General features: G+C 37.1%; 1 protein-coding gene across 3 annotated transcripts in view; it reads left to right on the top strand.

The window, feature by feature from the left end:
* The window catches only part of tanc2a (tetratricopeptide repeat, ankyrin repeat and coiled-coil containing 2a), a 146,968-nt gene that overhangs the window by 34,505 nt on the left and 91,690 nt on the right, over positions 1–20,773 (top strand). The window lies entirely within an intron of this gene.

Below are 20,773 nucleotides of genomic sequence, written 5' to 3'. Positions count from 1 at the left end.
ATATCGCCATGATGGAGTGTGAGAGTGAAATTAGCATAGAATATGCCAACGCTACGTTTACATTACATTATGGTGCCCACCATGGCACCGCCTCCACTACTTTTTTTTTATAGAAATAAAATCTATTTAATTCAGTCGAATAATGGTCGCTTCAATTGTAAACTACTAACGTCTGCTCTGCTCATCCAACACGAGCTGCAGAGTCACACACAGTGCAGCAGGAATCACAGTTCAATGATCATGTGACGAGAGCATGGCGAGATGACTGACAAGACAATGGCGGAGCATTCATTGCGCAACAGAGCCTAATCATCTGATAAATGTCTTATCTTGTAGAATGCCCGCTCAGCACCACCGCTCCCTATACACAGAATATGTGCGATTTGCGAATTTGAAAGCGAAAGTAAAACGCGAGCTCCCTGATGCACACAAATTAGGCTACATTAGGCTGGGCTGTGTAGTTGTAACCACCTCTTAGCACTTTGAATTTTGAGAGAGTACTTTGATCGGTTGCATTTATTGTTTGCACTTAATAAGACTTAAGAAAAAACTGTTATTTAACAAAAGTAAATTTTGTTATTTATACTGTTTTTATTTCTGTTCAATTTGTGGAAAGGAGTTCAATTAGGAGGTCACACACAGCCTCAATCAGAATTTCTGGAAGCTCATAATTCATGTACAGTTAAGGTCTAAAGAGACTCATGTGAAATGATACAGGAGAGAAGCCAGTCAGTTGAGTTTGTGGCAAACTGAAATGACATTCATTACAAGGTGATTAATTAAAACATTTCAAAATGCACCTGCAGACTATTTTTCCAGTCATGAGTTTTGTCATTGAGGATTTCTTGAAAATACTGTGCAAAAATTTCGTCTCGTCTCATTCTCGTGAACCCACTGTCGTGTTTCGTCTCATGAGCTAAGTGTCTCGTCACACCCCTACTATGCACGGATGCAGTCTCAACATTTACCTATAACACAGTGGTAATCTGCAGAAGCCATTTAAATTTACATTCTCCTCCATCCAAAGAATTTGTTCTGCTTGCAGCCAATAAATGGTAACAGATCTTCTGACAGCAACTCTGACAAAGACAAAAACAGCTATCATGATTCCATATGTCACAGTTTTACAATCCTTCTATGGTTCCATAACTATTACATGGCTGTTGTGTTATAACCTGACGTGTGCATGTCAATGCCAACCAGTCTTTTCATGACCGTTTTAATTTTGTTTGGTTTTTGCAGCCACTCTAACTTTCGAAGCAACACACCAAGTTGTTATACTTCCTTGACAGCGTGTTTTTTACCCTCCCTGACCCCTTAGATTGCAAAAACGAGGCCTTGTTTTCTGTCTAAAAGAAGCATGTCGTTGCTGTGTCCGCTCGGGCCCCATCTAATTATCCTAGTGGCTGTCCATCCGTGAAATAGGCATTACACTGTGAAACTGAGCCAGTGTAGCTTTCCTCTGAACAATCGTGATAGCTTAGCAACAATGCGGCAGCCTATAATGGCCATAACAACAGCAAGGGCACACCAGAGGATTATGGGGATTATTAACTTTGATCTGCTCCAAAACAGGATGGGCAGAGAGTTGGGGGAGTTATTAGTAAAGAGGCAAGTTTATTCTATATCCCCCCCCCTTTTTTTTCTTCTTCTTTTAGACGTAGCTGGTAAGAGAAAATTATTGTTTCCTAAAGCAAAGGAGGCAGAAAGAAGGGAATGTATTGATGAAAAGCAAGGAGTCGGGAGCAGGAAGCAGTGGACTCTGTGTTCATTGTCCACCGAGTCATGTTTTATTAAATCTTATTTGCTATTTGCAGGCAGCTGCAGTCACAGCAGAGTCGAGTTCAAAGCATGAACTAGTGTGGGTTGTTTTAGGGACGGTAAGAAACGGACTTGGCCAGCAATCTTAACAAACAGCGTTTCTCTGGGACATCAAATAATCCACACTTGCCTAATACATGTTTAGGGGTGATTAATTGTTCTTGGTTAGAGCTGCAGGGTGTCAAAGACACAGTTCAAGGGCTCTTTAATGTCGTAGAATCCCAAATGAGCAGTTTGAATCACACAGTCCCAGCGCTGGGATCACAAGATCACTCTTACACTTTCTGGGTAATTCTCATCAAAACAGCTGAAATGTCCTGGTATATTTATATAATATTTCCATCCATCCATCCATCGTTTAATCTATCTATCTATCTATCTATCTATATCTATCTATCTATCTATCTATCTATCTATCGTTTGTTCGTTCGTTCTGTCTATCATTCTCTATCTATCTATCTATCTATGTATCTATCTATCCATCTATTGTTCGTTCGTTCGTTCGTTCTGTCTATCATTCTCTCTTTATATCATTCTCTATCTATCTATCTATCTATCTACCTCATTTGTTTTATGATTCGTTCTCTCATTTGTTCTATTGTTCTGTCTGTCTATCATTCTGTCTATCTTTCTATCATTCTCTCTATCCCTCTATCGTTTGTTCTATCGTTCATTCTGTCTATCTCTGTATCGTTCTATCGTTCATTCTATCATTCTTTCTATTGTTCGTTCTGTATCTATCTCTCATTTGTTTTGTTCATTTTCTCATTTGTTCTATTGTCCAGTCTGTCTCAGTCTGTCTATCATTCTGTCTATCTTTCTATCATTCTCTCTATCTCTCTATCTTTCTCTCTATCTATCTCTATCTCTCTATCGTTCGTTCTATCGTTCAATCTATCGTTCTTTCTATCTATCATTCTATCTATCTATCTATCTTTCTATCATTCTTTCTATCATTCTATCTATCTATCGATCTATCTGTCTATCTTTCTTTCTATCCTTCGTTCTATCGTTTGTTCGGTCGTTCTGTCTCTTTCTATCGTTCATTCTGTCTCTTTCTATCGTTCATTCTATTGTTCATTCTCTCATTCGTTCTATTGTTCGTTCTGTCTATCATTCTATCTATCTTTCTATCATTCTATCTATCTATCTTTCTCGCTATCTAGTTCTATCGTTCGTTCTACCGTTCATTCTATTGTTCTTTCAATTGCTCTCTCTCTCTCTCTCTCTCTCTCTCTCTCTCTCTCTCTCTCTCTCTCTCTCTCTCTCACACTCACACTCACACTCTCTCTCACACTCTCTCTCTCTGTCATTCTCTCGATCTGTCTATCGTTCGTTCTTTCTCTCTATCTGTCTATCTGTCTATCAATCTGTCATTATGTCATTCTCTCTGTCCTATTTTGGGATAAAATATAAACCAGGCATATATTATTTTAATGCAGGATTATTTTTTTTTATCACTCAGTGAGTATCATTAAACATGTATCTGACAAATTTGGTGCAAAACAGTACAGCTAATAACAGATGCTGTTGTAAAAAATCGCTGATTAAGTTTGGAACAAACAAATGGTAGATAAGGCACATCCAAAAAGGACATCAGTTGGAACATTTTTCTTGTTTTTAACACCGGCCAACATGTAAATATTGAGTGGCTGGAGTTCTATCCACCCCTGATGATTTGTAGATGTAGATATCTGTGCCATGTGTTTAGTTTTGAAACAAACAGCATGGACCCTTTGAGATGTCTCATTTTAGAAAACCCCATGTTGCTCCTGCTCATGCAAGACAAGCACCACCTGCGATCTGATCTCAAAGACTTTTTTAAGGCAGGACATCTGTTTCAGCTGTCTGTTGCTACTAATTTTTATTTTTTTATTTTTAAGATGGGTTAGTGAGTATGGCATTAATAAAAATGAACTATGTTTTGTTTTTATGCTGCAGAGATGATTTAGGCCTGTATTTTTGGATGGGTTGTTTTCACATGTGTTTTTCTAACGTTTGGCTATGTTCAAAAAGACTATTACTGTACTGTATACTGCACAGTATATATGTATACGATTGGGGGAAAAAATTGCCTGATCTTGACATGTTACATATTTAATTTTAGCAAGTATAGTCAAGTTATCATTTCAGAAAATATCTGCACATTTGGCAGTCCGAAAAAATTCTCACATCAGTTCTGTTTACCCAAAGTTGCTTTACAAATTCAGTATAACATTGTAGTTGATATCTGTGGAGAATTTAAAGGGTTTCTTGTATTTGTCATTCTGGGGATTCAGCCGCTGCTTTTATCAGTGATGGTCGATTAGATACAAAGCGTTCAGCCTCCATCTGTTTACCCAGAAGCACTCAGGCGTTGGAGTGTTGATTAGTCGGGTTATTTGACATGGTTGCGACAGCTGCTGGACAAGGAACCGCTTTGATCGACAGAAACCCTCCATGCCTCTATGGTCTGATGTTTTATTCTGCTCTCTAGCATGGTATCATTTGTTTGATAGACCAGTAGGGCCCTTATAGTGTAATAAAGAGCTGCCTGTTCCTGGGTGTCTTTATTTACAGCTGTAATGTAGTCTCAGCCTCAGATTGCTCACCCACCAATGAGAAATGATTTTTTTTGTCCGTCCAGCAAAAGGCATTATAGTTTGATGGGTAATGACAAGGCAATATATAAAATTCATAATGCATACTGTATAATTATATTATAAATATAAAGTCATGTGATTTCAGTAAACAAGGCTGCGTTACGTCATAAGTGTTTTGAAATTTCAGTGGTTCACCACTGGGGGGCGTGACTTTGGCAGTTTGATACACGCTCCGAACCACTGATTTGAAACAAAAGATTCGTAAGTCTTCGAAGCTTCATGAAGCAGTGTTTTGAAATCTCCCATCACTAGATATTGTTGAATAAAGTTGTTATTTTGGTTTTTTTGGCACACAAAAAGTATTCTCATCGCTTCATTGCATTAAGATTGAACCTCTGTAGTCACATGAACTGTTTTAAATATGTCTTTAGTAGCTTTCTGGGCATCTGAAAGTGTTAATTATCTTGCTGTCAATGGAGGCTCACTGAGCCATCGGATTTTATCAAAAATATCTTAATTTGTGTTCTGAAGATGAACGAAGGTCTTACGAGTGTGGAACGACATGAGGGTGAGTAATTAATGACAGAATTTAAATTTTGGGGTGAACTAACCCTTTAAAAACACTGATGCTTGCTTCACATAAGCACAGAAGGGATGAAAGTATGTTCTCATGATTATTGTCTGTAAACAGCAAACATTCAGCCATGTTGTTTACATTGAGGCAGATTTGTTTGGCCCCTCGTCAAAGCCATGGAGGAGTTCTGAGTGGGTGCTGTTACTGTAGGGGTCTTAGTCACAATTCAGTGCTTTTCTGATTCCCTAGTTGCCATCTCAGTATCGTCTCCACTGTGTCGTCATGTTAGTGCTGGAAAAACCCATGATTAAAACTTACAAAGGCGTGCATTTCAACACAGACACAATCAAAGCTTTTGACGGAAAAGGGGTTTTTGTAGCGCTTTAAAGTGTTTGCGTTCTTAGTGTTTGCAGAACGTAATACTTTGAATTAGACAAACTCCGAAGTCTTCTGCAAGTCTTGTTCTTGATAATTTATGTGTACTGGACCGTTACGGTTTCATTTAAAACGGCTGTGGGAATGAATGATTGCAGCTGTAATCCTGACATTCAGTTAGTCTCCTCTTGTCCGTCATCTGCCCTTGGTCGGGTGACTACGCCTGTAATGTTAAACTCGGCACACGCTCCGTCCTCTTTCAGAAACTGCTGTCTAGCTGTGGCTGCCTGACGGAGTGGAGGGGAGTGTGTGTGTGTGTTGCTCCACAGGGACCGCGCACACCCGCTGCATGGGTTATATTACCTTTCCTAAAATACCACGAGCGCCAGGCGTGCCCAGGGCACGTGGAGGACGTTTTAGCGACAGTGTCAAACTCGGGTAACAACGTACATGATATTCATGCTGATGGGTTAACGTGAAGCACCATATGATAATCAGCTTGATAAGTGATTTATCACAATTCTTTCTCGGGCGGAATCCAAACCTTTGACCTTGGTCTAGCTATTTTGTGGAAGGAAGTTAGATTTTAATGCTCTAGGGTGTGATTTCTGCACCACCAAACAGAATTGCAGTAATAATGAATGTTTCAATTAAGTATTACACAGTATTACATGTGGGTGGTTAGAATAATATTTTAAAAGACCCTAATTATTATTTGTTTTTTGTTTTTTTTGTTTTTTTCTTTTTCCTTTTGTGTGTGTTTAAGTTTCAGTTTTGTTTTTTATTTTGTTTTGTCAGGTTTGTTTTTTGTTTTGCATTGTGTTGTTTTGTTTTTTCTAAATTCATTGTGTGTGTCACATTGTTTTTATTTATTTATTTATTTATTTATTTTTTTAAAGAAACATTTTGTTTAAATACACACTTCTAAATCTAGGTGTTTCTCACAGATGTTTTCTCAAGCTAAAGAACGATCACTGTTGAGTTAGTATGGCACATTGCATTAGATGTCATTGCAAATCTTGACCCTTAATGGCTGACAAATCGTAATAAATTATTTCATGAATGAACGACTGCAGTAGCCTGAATCACTAGTATGTCTGGACTGCACTAATATGTGGATGGCTAACTACCACACTACATGCCTCTCTTTGAATATGATTTGACCTTTGACCTTGACCTGAACCTTAAACCTTACTAATGGGACTTTCAGTGTCTTCACGCACCTGCAATTATCATTACAGGGATAGTTTAGTCAGATTTATGTAACAGCCTGGCCCCTTTCTTTCTTTTTCTCTCTCTGTCTCAGTGTCTCTCTCACAAACATATACATTTACTTAGCTATCTAGACTATTGTTTTATATACAGCTATTTATAATGACTATAAACGAAACCTTACCTTGTGTCTATAAAAGACATTTTTGCATTTTTAGGGGACAAAAAAATGTTTTATTGAGTTTTCTAATTCAGGACATCTCCCGCTTATCCAAGAGTGAGATTTTGTCATATTTAGCTTACTTCTGGGGACAGTTTCCTCCCCGAAATATAGCTAAGTAAACCTTAAACCAGGCACACACAGGTTGAAGACACATTTGGGGGACCAGATTTGGCAGAATCTCATAAATAGGAGCCATAATTCTGTTTAAAGTCTCCTTTTTTTTCTGAACTTTTCCTCCAGTGGTCTAGTATTTCTATTCATGGTGCATAGTTGTGGTAAAGTGGTATTTTAACTGCTTTTAATATGTTGCTAATTGCCTGCTAATAGTTACTAGTTGGGCTCATTTCTGAAGAGTGACCTCCAGTAAACCAACCCCCAAAGACTGCTATGAAAGGGTCTATAATTGTGTTTTATGGAAAAGGGCCTTCAGATTGTTTGAGCTTCACCTAGGGGGATATTATGTTATCTTGTTCAGATACAATATGTTTTTGATTGACTTTTTGATTAATAATTTACTCCCTAATCCCCCAAATTATTAAAATATATACTTCAAGGTAGTGCTTAAAACACACTAGAGCCTGGCAGTAATGGCGTTAGTTTTTGATGTAAAATATCTGGCGGTTTTGCACGTCTGGAGTTGCTCTGGATGTGGAACTCGGCAGCGATTGCCATGGTGACTCTAAGGTGTGAGTTCTGTCGCAGCCGTCTCTACTACCGCTTGTTATTCCCTCTCTTTAAAACATAAGTTTTTCCTTAATGAGGGAATGGTTAGACACCTCATAACAAACGTATAGTGTGTCTCGCTGCTTAGACTGACCTTTAACCGGGCTAATGAGCCTGTTTTTCATATTGAGAGTAAAACATTTAGTGTAAGCTCTGTGGGCTGGCCCGAGCTGCCTCAGTGTAATGTTCATTTTGAGTAAAAGAGGGAACACATGGTGCTCTACTAGAATACTAGTACTTTGAATTTTAACTTAATTAGCACAAAGAGCCATTCGCTTGTGATGTCAGGCCAAGAATACACTTGTGATGTCAGGCCCCCAAACCAGTTCAGCGCAAATCCTGGCCTGCAGCCAATTTCATTGGTTAAGATTAGGTTGTAGGGTTGGGTTAGGGGTTAGTATTTGATGATGTAGCATTGTTTAGGCAATCAGCACTGTGATTGACATGACCAATTAAAACTTTAGAATCAATTGTGGGGCAGAGTTTGGACTGAACTGGTTTGGGGGGAAAAACTCAGACCAGTGATTGCACTTATTGCATTGGCATTTTTTTAAAAGAGTCAACAAGAACACACTATGTTAGTGTGAGTGAAATGGGACATTCAATAAGAAATGTAGGGTACTTGGTTTTATTTATTAGAAATTAATTGAATGTTGATTGGTGGTCTATATTAGAGGTGGTTGTAAGCCTTAACTAATATAGCTTGGTTATGTGAGCTGATAAGAAAAGTTGTGTCAGGGGTAGAGCATGATATTACATTTTGATGAAAAATTAAGATAAATATATATTTTTTGTTGAAATAATTTGGATTTTATGTTGACCTTAAGCTTATTTATGTTTCCCTTAAGCAAGTTGGATAAGACCTTTTTAATATGGATATTTTATACAGAAAGTCAGAAGGCATTTTCTGAAGCTTTGATACATGAGTCCATTGCCGTAGGTTTTTCTAGTGGCTTTACAGATATTTTAAGCTCTTTCATACTTTATTTCATAGTAAATCTTTAAATAACTTGAGTACGGTTATTCCGGCTTTGATGCTCGCTAACATGTCTCTTGATGCATGGAACTAATTCTGCATTTATTATGCACGTTATTTCGTTATTTTTATCTTCAAATGCAGTGTGGTACTGAACTGTTTCCTTAAATCTGAGTCAATGACATGACGATCATTTTTTTCCCTGTCCGTATCTTTTGAAAATACATTAAAAATGTAATTAATACAGGCCTTGATTTGAATACATTTAGTTTCAATTTCTGAATTTTTTTTTTTTTTTTTTTTGAGGCTTAATGTCAGAAATATCTAGGTGGTGTAACTGTCCAGCATAAAAAATAAGCAGTGAAGTAGCATAGTTTTTAAATATTAATATTGATTTTATTGATTTTATTTATTTATTGCAATTTGCCAAGGATGGCAGATTTCTCTTCTAATTATTATTTATTTATATATTAGATTTTGATATTTTTCATGAAAAGGTTAGGTTAGTTCAGGTCAAATTCATTGCGTGCATAAAACGTTGTTGTTTTTAGAGGAATCGTTCCACTGTTCATACTGTATCTATAGCAACAGTGATGTGGACATTTCATTTTTGTATAATGTTGTAGCAGTTCATAAGGGCTGGGAATGAAAACTGAGTTTATCCTCTCATTGTTTATTTATCCGAATAGCTTCTTCAGAGCAGACTTTAGTTTAGTCTCATTTTCATTTTAGCTTGTTTTTCTAAAACTCAGTCGCATATTTGTCATCTGTCATGCCGCTCTGCTAATAAATAAATCATCATCATCTATCGTTTATGTATTGTGTGTGTGTGTGTGTGTGTGTGTGTGTGTGTGTGTGAGTGTACTGTATATGAGGCAATGGAGGTCCATTGTCTCTCATACAGCGCACACACACACACATACATAAACGTGTACAGGTTTACAGCACAATCAATAGCACAATCTCACCCCTGTTTCACAGTCATTGGCTGGTCATTTAAAGGATTAGTCCACTTTCAAATAAAAATTTCCTGATAATTTACTCACCCCCATGTCATCCAAGATGTTCATGTCTTTCTTTCTTCAGTCGAAAAGAAATTAAGGTTTTTGATGAAAACATTCCAGGATTATTCTCCTTATAGTAGACTTCAATTGGTTGAAGGTCAAAATTAAAGTTTCAGTGCAGCTTCCAGACGAGGAATAAGGGTCTTATCTAGCGAAACGATCAGTCATTTTCTAAAAAAAAAAAAAAATTATATACGTTTTAACTGTAGACGCTTGTCTTGAACTAGCTCTCTTCTTCTTCTCTATTAGAATTCCGGCAGTGTAGATGCAGTGTATTACTGCCCTCCACAGGTCAAAGTTGGAACTAACTGTTATATACAATATGCTAGTGCAAGTATATAACAATTAGTTCAAACTTGGGGGTGAGTAAATTATCAGGACATTTTTATTTGCAAGTGGACTAATCCTTTTAGGGTGTGTTCACACTTGTAGTTCAGTTCTCTTGGTTCTTTTGGTTCGGACCAAAAAAAGAAAATGATACAGTCCTGGTTTGCTTGCCGTCCACACTCTCATTTTAAACACCGAACCTAAAGATACAAAACAAAAACATCTTTTGCAACAACTTACCAAACATCCAAAACAAATCGCGAATCACGCGAAATCGCGAGCAACCGCACTAACAGAGCAATCGCACCAGAGTTCATTTTAATCAAGTGTGAACATGCCACTTTCTGTGTGTCCAGCTCCTGTGTATGTTTGTGTGTGTGTGTGTGTGTGTGTGTGTGTGTGTGTGTGTGTGTGTGTAAAAGTCAGCCAGCACCACAGGGGATTTGTTGACTAGTCTGATTGATTGACAGTTCATGCCACCAAGAGGCCTCATGGGAGTGGACAGCCACAGGGGGAATTTGTTTAACCCTGGGATTACACACGTTCAGGCCATAAAGGACCTCATATATATTCATTAAGCCGACACCCCTGTCACATTGACATGGATTTGTGTTATTGCATGCGTCTCTGAGAAATGTTTCAATCATAATGGGCCGCTCTCTCTGTGCAGTAAATAGATGCACAACACAAAAAGATCATTTGAGCAGCATTTCTACACTTTAAGGGTGAGAGTGTGATGAATACAAATGGTGGTTGACATGACATGTCTCTTTCTCTCTCTCTCTCTCTCTCTCATATATATATATATATATATATATATATATATATATATATATATATATATGACATGTCATGTCAACCACCATTTGTATTCATCATACTCTCATATATATATTTATATACACTGTCTGGAGCCTGTTTTCTCTGTTCACTCATGAATATAATGAAAATAAATATTAATTTTAAGTCTGAAATATGTATGTGTAATTACATTATATTGTATCCATGCATAATATATGGGTTAGGAGTGGTTCAGTGGTAAGGTGTAAATGGCCTGTTTTCGCTCAGCCAGGAAGAACAGATAGCATTTCTGAAGGGTGTCAGAAGGTCAGCTTATTCAGAAAATGACACTTTTTCTGTCTTCCAGGGTTATTAGCTCTGATAAAGTGTCAGTTTGATTGCTCTGATGATGCAGGATGCTTTGCCTGAACTGCATGAATTGAATCGGAATATAGTGTGACATTAAATAATGGTATTTCACATGTGTCACCGTAGGATAAATCCTTCATGTCGTGCTATATAGATTTTATATAAGATAAATTACTACCCAGAAAACAATATTTTCATTGGCTTACTAATTTCTTAGTCGGTTGTCAGATTTAATTAACACCAGCACAGTTTTTCTGTATTGCTTGGAAATTTCTTCCATCTCTGAGCAATTTTACAGTACAATCTGTGAGCGTAGAAAGTAATTCAATTGTGTTTTTTCCTGCATGAGACAGATTTTAAAGAAAAGAATAATGTAAGCTTCAGAGAAATGTGGATTATACGGGTTTAATTATACAGGACAGAGAATAATGCCAAAAAGTGTAAATGTATATGTTTGTGTTTGTGTTGTAAGCACAAATAATATTCAATACACTTAATTATGGGCCTGATTTAATATTTTATGTCAATACATTAATTATTTCATGAGTTTACTTTTATGACATTTGTATATTTTCAAATAAAAATATATAGTGTATATCAGAATACAGAATATTTCTTCCTTTGTATCTGTATATTTATTTATTTATTTATTTTGTATCTTTTTATGTTGTATTTCTTTCAGCGATTAATGGATCGTCATGGTTTCCACCTGTTTTTCCCCTGCTTTTGTTGTGATTCAGTTCTTTGGGGTTTTAGGCTCAGTTTCAGACACTTGAGATGTCTTATTGTGGCCACCTGATACCTGACCTGGGGTCAGGTAGTAACTTGGAGCCAGATGCCACTTACAAATCAGCACTGAACCCCCTCACCCCCCCCACCCCTTTCCAAAAACCTGCTGTGTTAAAGGAAGAGGACAAGTGGTGGCTCGCCCTGTCGCCCTGGAAACACTAATCATGTCTTCCAGCTTGATTGTGACTTTTGTCTCGGACTGTAGACAGGGAGCATCGATCTGGCATTCTGATTGGAGAATTACTTGTGGTCTGGTGATCTGGTGTACGGTCTGGTATGGGGTTTTTTTTTGTGTGTGTGTGTGTCTAATTCAGTACAGCAGTATTTCCATATTCTCTTTAACTGTTGCAAATACATAGAGCTACAGACACCGGTGGACCGGCCATATATCGGAACTGGCATTTAGTTGTATTTTGGCCAATCTCTATTCCAGACTTGCGTACAAACTGCATTGCAATTATTTCCCAAAATGTAATTTGTGTGGAAATATTACGAAATCTGTAAACAGGACATTAGCACAGGACAGGGATGGGACACGCTGAAGACGGACACAAAGAGGAGAGGCAGCAGAGCAAATACTGTACCAGGCACAGCAAGCTCAATGTTTGCGATGTTCGAAATATAGAAAGAAAAATATAAATATAAAGTAGTGTTTATAAGCGCAGCACTGCTTTGTGTTCAGCAGTAACAAAGAAAACGCTTTTGTTCCATAAGCGCCATCTACTGTCAGAGAGTGAATTTGCATTTTCAATCGGTCCGTCTGCTGTTTTGGTTTTGTGCAGGTGTCTTATGTAGCATCATTTCACAAAGCTAACATCAGATTGTTTTGTTTATGCTTTAAATCTTGCAATTATACAGTCTAATTCAAATAAAAACAACTGCTCATGCCATGTGTGTAGCATCTTTGTTTGGATTAAGATTAAAATGCAGTGGTTGCCTCTCATTTCAAATGATTATGTTTTTTTAAGGCCAATTTGGCCTGTTATAGAGCGAATAAACAACCAATAAATTTGCTTTAACAAAGAAAAAAAATCAGCAACCAGTAACGGACTTTGCCAGTTTGCTTTAAAAAAAAAAAACAACAAAAAAAAAAAAAAATGGAATCGGCCATGAAAAATCATGATTGGTGTATCACTAGTTCATTACTTTGAGTCACACACTTTTTCAGCAGCCTTTTTATTTTGGAAGTATGTTTCCCATTCATTTTTATAGGGATTTCAATGGAGAAAAAAAGTTCACTTGATGTCTTTTATGAGACGATAAACTACGCAGCCTATGAACCTTACCAAATTTAGTAAGTAAATAAAAAATTATGGTACAATTTATGTACTGCATGTGAATCCAGCTGTTGAATTTAAACACGAGTTGTTTGATAATTTAGAGCAACTTATTGCTCATATTGTCATTTGCAATGATTTTGGCCATTGGGCATTTGTTGCTGAGCTCTTTTGGTGTGATTCTTGTTCCCATGGTAACATTGACTCCTAAAGTGACAGTTCACCCAAAAATTACTCACCTTCAAGTTGTTCCAAACCTGTATGAATTTCTTTCTTCTGCTGAACACAAAAGATCTTTTGAAGAATGTTGGAAACCAAACAGTTGCTGGACCCCACTGATTTCCATACTATTTTTCTTTCCATATTATGAAAGTCAGTGGGGCCCAAAGACTATAGAATAACACAAGACGCGTCACTCGTATTGTTTTGAATGGGAGAAAGTGCAACGCGCAATACAGCGGAATAAGTCCCGCCTTCTAAATAAGAGCCAATCGGCGATTGGTAAAGTCATCGCGTCACTGCAGCGGCTGTTAGAAGCTCCGGTTCCTATAGAAACAGTCAGACGTGCGCCTCCGAAATGAGACACAAGAGACGCGCATTTAGGACTGCGCATTAGCTTGATCCAGCCTGAAAAATACATTTTTTTTTTTTTTTTTTTTTTTTTTTTGGAAAGCTTGACAAACAGCTTTGGAGAATTTGATGTTTCCCCATTCAAAGAGATAGGAGCTGCACTTGAATGGCTGAGAGGCGTTTCAAAGATGGCCGCCGAGTGAAATGACTTGTCTTAAAGAGACTTTGGTGGCGCCCATTAACTGTTTGACAGCCAATCAGAATGTTTGAAACCAATGTTTTTATTGTTCATCAGCTGGAAAAAAAAATAGTTGTGAAAGTGATTCCAACAATACCGTTTCTCGGTGCCGTTATCGTTATAGTTGTAGTGTGGACTCTGCTATTCTTTTATATTTAGAACGATTTTTAGAACTATATCTTTATCGTTACAGTTATCGTCCTTGGTGTGAACAGCCTTTTCTTCTCTTCAGCAGGACTGAGTAGCATTACTCTTCCAGTGTTATTCCAGTATTATTTATATACTATTAAAGTATTTATTAATATATTGAATTAGCTTTTATTTTTATATTTGCAGGTTTCATTTTTATTTTTACCTTCATTCATCTTCGGAACACAAATTGAGATATTTTTGATCAAATCCGGGAGTTTTTTTTTTATTTTTATTTTTTTATACCGAGTCAGTGTTCTGACGTAGAACCCGGAAGCGCTGCTCTGTCTGTACAATGTAAACAGTGTAGGAGAATGACATGGAAGAGAAGAAATTGTTGAATAAAGTCGTTATTTTTGTTTTTAAGCACAAAAAGTATTCTCTTCGCTTCATAACATAACCGCTATCATGTTGACTATTTTAACGATGTGTACTTTTCTGGATCTTGAATGTGGTAATTACGTTGCTTTCTCTTGGGGATCAGAAACCTCTCAGATTTCATCAAAAATATCTTAATTTGTGTTCCATAATTAATGACAGAAATTTCATTTTTGGGTGAACTAACCCTTTAAAACAAAAGTCCATATCACACTGACTAATTGTGGTTTTTACAGAAAATATATCTTCATCAAACAACCTCAAAGCTCATTGTATGTTAATATGTTACAATGTTATACATTAAACATCTGTTTCTCTATGGAGAAAATGAATGAGGTTTTTACTTGAGGACCCGACTGTTGCGCTCTCTGTAGTCCAGTAATTCAACAACTTGTTCCAAAATAATAAGGAATGTTAAAAATTTTAAGTAATCTAAATAATATATGTATTTGACTAACTTTTTATCCTGTTCTTTTATGTGATACATGAAAAAGAGACTTAATTAAAATGATAAATCATGGCAAATCAAGTGTTCTTTGGCTGTATACAATGAGCCAATAAAAATATGATACTGTTATTTTCCTGCACTATACGTGGCCTTGTTGGAAGGCAAACGGCTTAAAAGAATAAAACCGGTTGCATTGCCTCGACATAGAGTGACTGGATTCCACCCCTAAGGTTTCAGTCATCTAACTCATTTACAAAATGTGATCAAGATGGCATGAACAATCATAAATCATGCATTCAGCTTTGATTAGGTTGGTGATGTATTTGGCCCTGACTGTACTTTTTCTGCCAGTGCTTAACAATAACATTCATCTTGATGTAACTCTATCCTCTGTTGTGTTTACATAGCGTAGCAAATTCTTGACCCGTTGGATCGGCACGCATCTCCTGCAGGTCCGTTCCCCATCATGCATTATCTCGACTGCTTTACCAGACCGAAATGAACAGTCTGAGTTCACACGGTATCTCCACACATCTTTTGCCTGTCTTCTTTCAAACCCCCACTGGTGCTCCTCAGAGCCAAACGTCCATTGTTTAGTGCTAAAGAGGCACGCCGATGTTATTGATGGCCGTTCTAAGTAGCACAAGGAGGAGGAGGACAGCTTGGAAAGAGAATCTAGGTCAGTCTGGCCAGCGTGATTCATTGATTCTGATGTGTGTCCATTTGCTGGTTTCTCCCTCTGTATCTCTGTATTGTTAATTGCTGGGTGACTGATCGCCCTAAATCATTCCTGCATCTCTGAGGCCGTCTGCCGAGCGAGTTTTTGCTTGGAACACCTGCCCTGAGGCATGCTTTTAAGCGAGCCGAGGCCTCTGCCTTTTACCAGTGCATTGTGGGAAGGATGACTGGAGGAAAAAGCACAATAGACTGGAAGTGCGCAAACAATGAACCCACAAGAATGTTACTGAACTAAAACCAGGTCACTGTTTGGTTTCAATATACACTACCGGCCAACAGTTAGGAATATTACGATTATAATGCTAAAAATTCAGCTTTGTCATCACAGGAATAAATTACATTTTAAAATATATTCAAATAGAAAACAGTTATTTTAGATTGTAATAATATTTCACAATATTACAGTTTTTACTGTATTTTTGATCAAATTAATTCAGCCTTGGTGAGCATAAGAGACTTCTTTTAAAAAAAACATAAAAAAAAAAAAAATATTACGAACTTTAACTGGCAGTCATGAGTGCTAATTTCACCGTTTGACCGTCTCTGCTGATTGCGCACTCTAACAAATTAAAACCGCTTATGGAAACGGGCCACAATATCTTTCATCCACAAAAGAAGCTTAATCAGGTGTTTGGTTCAGATCTGTGTCTTGTCCGTCTTTTCCATGTGTCTAAATCTGAAGCTTTATTAGGGAAACGAATGAGTGCGCCTACTCCTGACCAAAGGAGGAAATCCGGCCGTTGTGTGTCCGATCCAGCGGCAGCTGCACTCACAGAAGACGTAAAGGAATTCCGGGTGAGCTTTTTAATGTCCTGCCAGTTGCGTACATTCACTACTTCCCCTTTGGACAGTGTTGGAGATGTTTACCCTTATGAGCTAATGTCTCTCCGATCCATTTTATTAATGCTCTGATAATCATGAAGGAATAGGTTTGAGTCGGTCTTGCATCAGTGTTGGAGAATCCCTGCGCTGTACTCCATCGTAAAGATAAGACGATGCCTTCGCTTTCTTTCATTTCACGGAGAAGAAGAATGCCTGATCAAAAAGGACTCAAAACCTTGTTTAGTTTTCGTCTGAAACTTATTTTGTACCTCCTTAAAGTGTAAATTTGCCTATTTTCAACCTGCTTTGTATTGTTACAGTGTCGGTACTATATGTAAATGAACAGTGTTTACTCGTTCTCCATGTTTACTCATGGACTGACAAAAGTCCGTTTTGACTTGTGACAGCTCCGGGGCCTTCGTGAAACCTACAGATTATACTCCCCCATTTTTGTATCCCCACCCATGTACAGTCAGATCGACAGAGGGTTATTAACAGAACAGTTATTGTAAGAGTATGTTTATCACTGAAAATGAATAAAAGCCTAAATTCAATCAGTTCATCATATAAAGCGATCGAGTCTCTTAAGAAAATTTGTACTAAACCGCTCGATTCAAATGGATTAGTTTTATGATCTCTTTATGAACTTTTTGAAATGTCAAAGTGGTAGTCACGTTGCTGCAGATTTCATTAAAAATATCTCATTTGTGTTCCCAAAATGAATGAAAGTCTCACGTGTTTGGAACAACATGAGGGTGAGGTAAATGATGACACTTTTTTTCTGTCATTAATTACTCACCCTCATGTCGTTCCACACTCGTAAGACCTTCGTTCATCTTCGGAACACAAATTAAGATATTTTTGATGAAATCTGATGTCTCAGTGAGGCCTCCATTGACAGCAAGATAATTAACACTTTCAAGCTACTAAAGACATATTTAAAACAGTTCATGTGACTACAGTGGCTCAACCTTAATGTTATGAAGCAACGAGAATACTTTTTGTGCGCAAAAAAAACAAAATAACAACTTTATGACAATATCTAGTGAAATGCACATAAAAATGCCCTTTTAAGTGCATTGATCTGAAGTTTGATGGCAAAGTAAGATTGCCTTTATAAGGAACTTGGCACTTTTACTTTACAATGTACAATAATAGTATTACCTTCATTGTGTATTCTACTGTCCATAATTGTTTTCTAAAACAAACGAGGAGACCTTTCGTTTTGCAATCCACTCTGAGCAGATACTGGATGTTGATTACAGTTCCAAAGATAATTTAAGCATCAGTGTTTCTTAAAATAGCTATGAAGCTATTTCATCTCAGCAGTGCATCAGTGTCCCTTTATCCCATGAGTCTGTTGATATCTGCCCGTCTCTGGATTATTCATGAGAAATCGAGTACAGCACCTGACCAGGTTATTTTTGTCCATCGCCCTGAAATCGGACCCCAAGGAAACAAGATAATTTTTTTATTTTTGTGGGTGTGTGTCCACAAGGAAGCCAGAGAGATGTTTTAACCTCTAAAACTGCTTACCAAACAGAACACCTTCTCTTTGCTTTCCTTCACTTAATCCCAGGATTCAAAATGTCCTTGCACTGTCACACAATTTAGCACATTTGCCCTCTTTTTCCATTAACGTAATGCTAAAATTAGTGTTATGTGTATAATATATATATATTGTGTGTGTGTGTATGATGTTAGTATTTGTTTTACTGTCTTATGCTGTTCTTTATTTAAAAAATATTAGTTATTTTTTTCCTAATAAGAATCATCAATAGTGAGAATTACAAAAAAGTCCAGACACATCAAGGTAATGAGAACGTAAGGTGGAAAAGTGGCTTAGTTGTTATGAAAATAATGTCACATTGCAAATAAATCTTAATGGACGTACAATAAGCTTAATGTTCTTTATAAATATATAAAATATTGATGCCATTTATTTATTTATTTTTTTACTTGGAGTGTAATATGAATCTTGACAGGTTTTGTGAGATCCAAGTGTAAAACAGGAAACCATCCATGAAATCACTCCTTGGTGCTTCATAATAATGAGAGTATGAATTTTATAATGTCAAATAGCAAGATAGTGGAGGTAGAGAAAGAGAAGGGGGTGAGACACAAGCTATCATATAACAAGACACCAAGACTCCTCGGCGGTCAATTGGTCTCCGAGGACAGGTGTAAGCATGCTTTTTAAGAGACGTTAGCACAAAAGAGCTTCCCAATGTCACATATGAATGCATGTGAAGGCAATAATAGTACATGGTGTGGAGGAGCTAATGGTCCATCTCATTCTGGTTTCTAATCTGTCTATTCATCCTGACCGAGCCCCTCAAACGCTCTCAGTCTTAACCCCCACCATTTTCCACAAGCCTGATGATTCTACTGTTGCTATGCAACGTTCTGCTGTCGCTTAGTGAAGCATTAATTAGAGTGTTACATTTGAATACCGTCGTTATCGCCTCTCAGAATTGCCACGGCTGGCATATTTGCACTCAACTTTTAGATTCCACCAACGGCATATTGAATCCTTCCTCCCCTTTTTTCATTCTGTCCACCATTAAAGTGGGATTTTTGACTATACACATGGGTAGAAACTAATGTTAAGAAGCCTGTCCATTTACATACTGTAATCCTTACAAAATTTGCAAAATAACAAAAAAGATGAATTGTAGGGAATCATTTTTAATATTTGTAATATTTTTTTTTTTTTTTTTAATGAATTAACCTCTTAGCATTCCTAAGGTCTCTTTTTGAATGGTAATAATTTACCACGGGTGGTACAAAGGAATGCAATAATTTATATTTATTTATTTTAATTTATCTTGTTTTTATGAGTTTGACCCTGGATTGCATCACCTCTGAAAAGCTGCAGTCTGCCAACTCTTTGATTTTCTCCTGATTTGTATTCTAAAGGTGCTGCCAGGTTCCATAATTTCCCTGACAGCTAGAGTGGGAAGTGGGCAGCTGAGAGAGAGTAGACTGGAGCGCTGCCACATGCAGGATGGGATTTCAGGACCACTAACCTGACTGGGATTGCAGGAACAGAATGAGCCTGTCCTGCCTAATTACATTACAGCCTCCCCTCATCCTGCCTCATGCATCTCCACTACTTTCTGTCACCTAATGTGAGCGCTGCGGTTGCCGACTCCGTAGAGTTGACAGTCTGATCAGAAAATGATGTTTTTACCCTTCTATGAACTGGAAACCAAATTGTACTAACCTCTTTATGGTGTCCTTGACATTGATCTAAAATCAGTGTCACGACTCTTTTGGCTGGTTAATTGTGGCTAAGTGTTGATGCATTTAACTTTTTTTGTGCTATTCCCATTAGAGCGATCTTCCGCTCAGCATTTCCCAAACTGAACACAGGAAGCTGTGTCACAACAATGCCATAAATTTCCCTTCCTTTCAGCGGCAACAGTGGCACAATTTTTAACCACTGCCATTCTCAAGCCTAAAAACAGCAAGTTCTGTGCAACATTGTCATTAGCTGTTTTGTAAATATAGTCTCTAGTAGTAATGTAATCATATCAGCAAGTAGCGGAGGTAGTATATTTTTCACATAATTAACTAAATTGAACAGCAGTTTTCTTTTATTAATTAGACTTTTGCTCTTAAAGACTCATACAGGATCCACAAATAAGTTCTTGCCACACTGCAACGGTGGGTGAATTTAGAAAATATAATGGCCATAAATGTCTTAACTGGCAATGAAACCAACATATAGGGAGAAAAATGTTTTATAAATAATTTATATAATATCTTATTTTATATTAAAATATATTATTATAATATACATCTTATATTATAATGCCCAGTTTCACAGACAGGGCTTAGATTAAGCCAGGATTAGGCCTTAGTTCAATTTGGCCTTTTAAGTAGCTTTTATAAACATGCCTTACAAAATAACATTACTGATGTGCATCTTGAGACAAAACAATGGCACTTACATATTTTAAGATATCTCGGTGCAAGTTGCGTTCAGTTAAAATGGCACAAACTGGCATTTTAGACTGGGACTAGGGTATGTTTATCACTGAAAATGAATAAAAGCCTAAATTCAATCAGTTCATCATATAAAGCGATCGAGTCTCTTCAGAAAATTTGGACTAAACCGCTCGATTCATATGGATTAGTTTTATGATCTCTCTCTTTTTTTTTTTTTTTTTTCTCCATTTTTAAAGGGTTAGTTCACCCATGGGTTAGTTCTATGGGGGATAAAAAAAACACCTCGTATTTCATCAAAAATATTTTAATTTGTGTTCCAAAGATCTTCGTTCCAAACGAAGATC

Source organism: Ctenopharyngodon idella, chromosome 3 (assembly GCF_019924925.1).
Source record: "Ctenopharyngodon idella isolate HZGC_01 chromosome 3, HZGC01, whole genome shotgun sequence".
In the NCBI taxonomy this organism is placed as follows: Eukaryota; Metazoa; Chordata; class Actinopteri; order Cypriniformes; family Xenocyprididae; genus Ctenopharyngodon; species Ctenopharyngodon idella.
The sequence above is the reverse complement of the archived record's forward strand: the minus strand, read 5'-3'. Positions and strand labels throughout refer to the sequence as shown.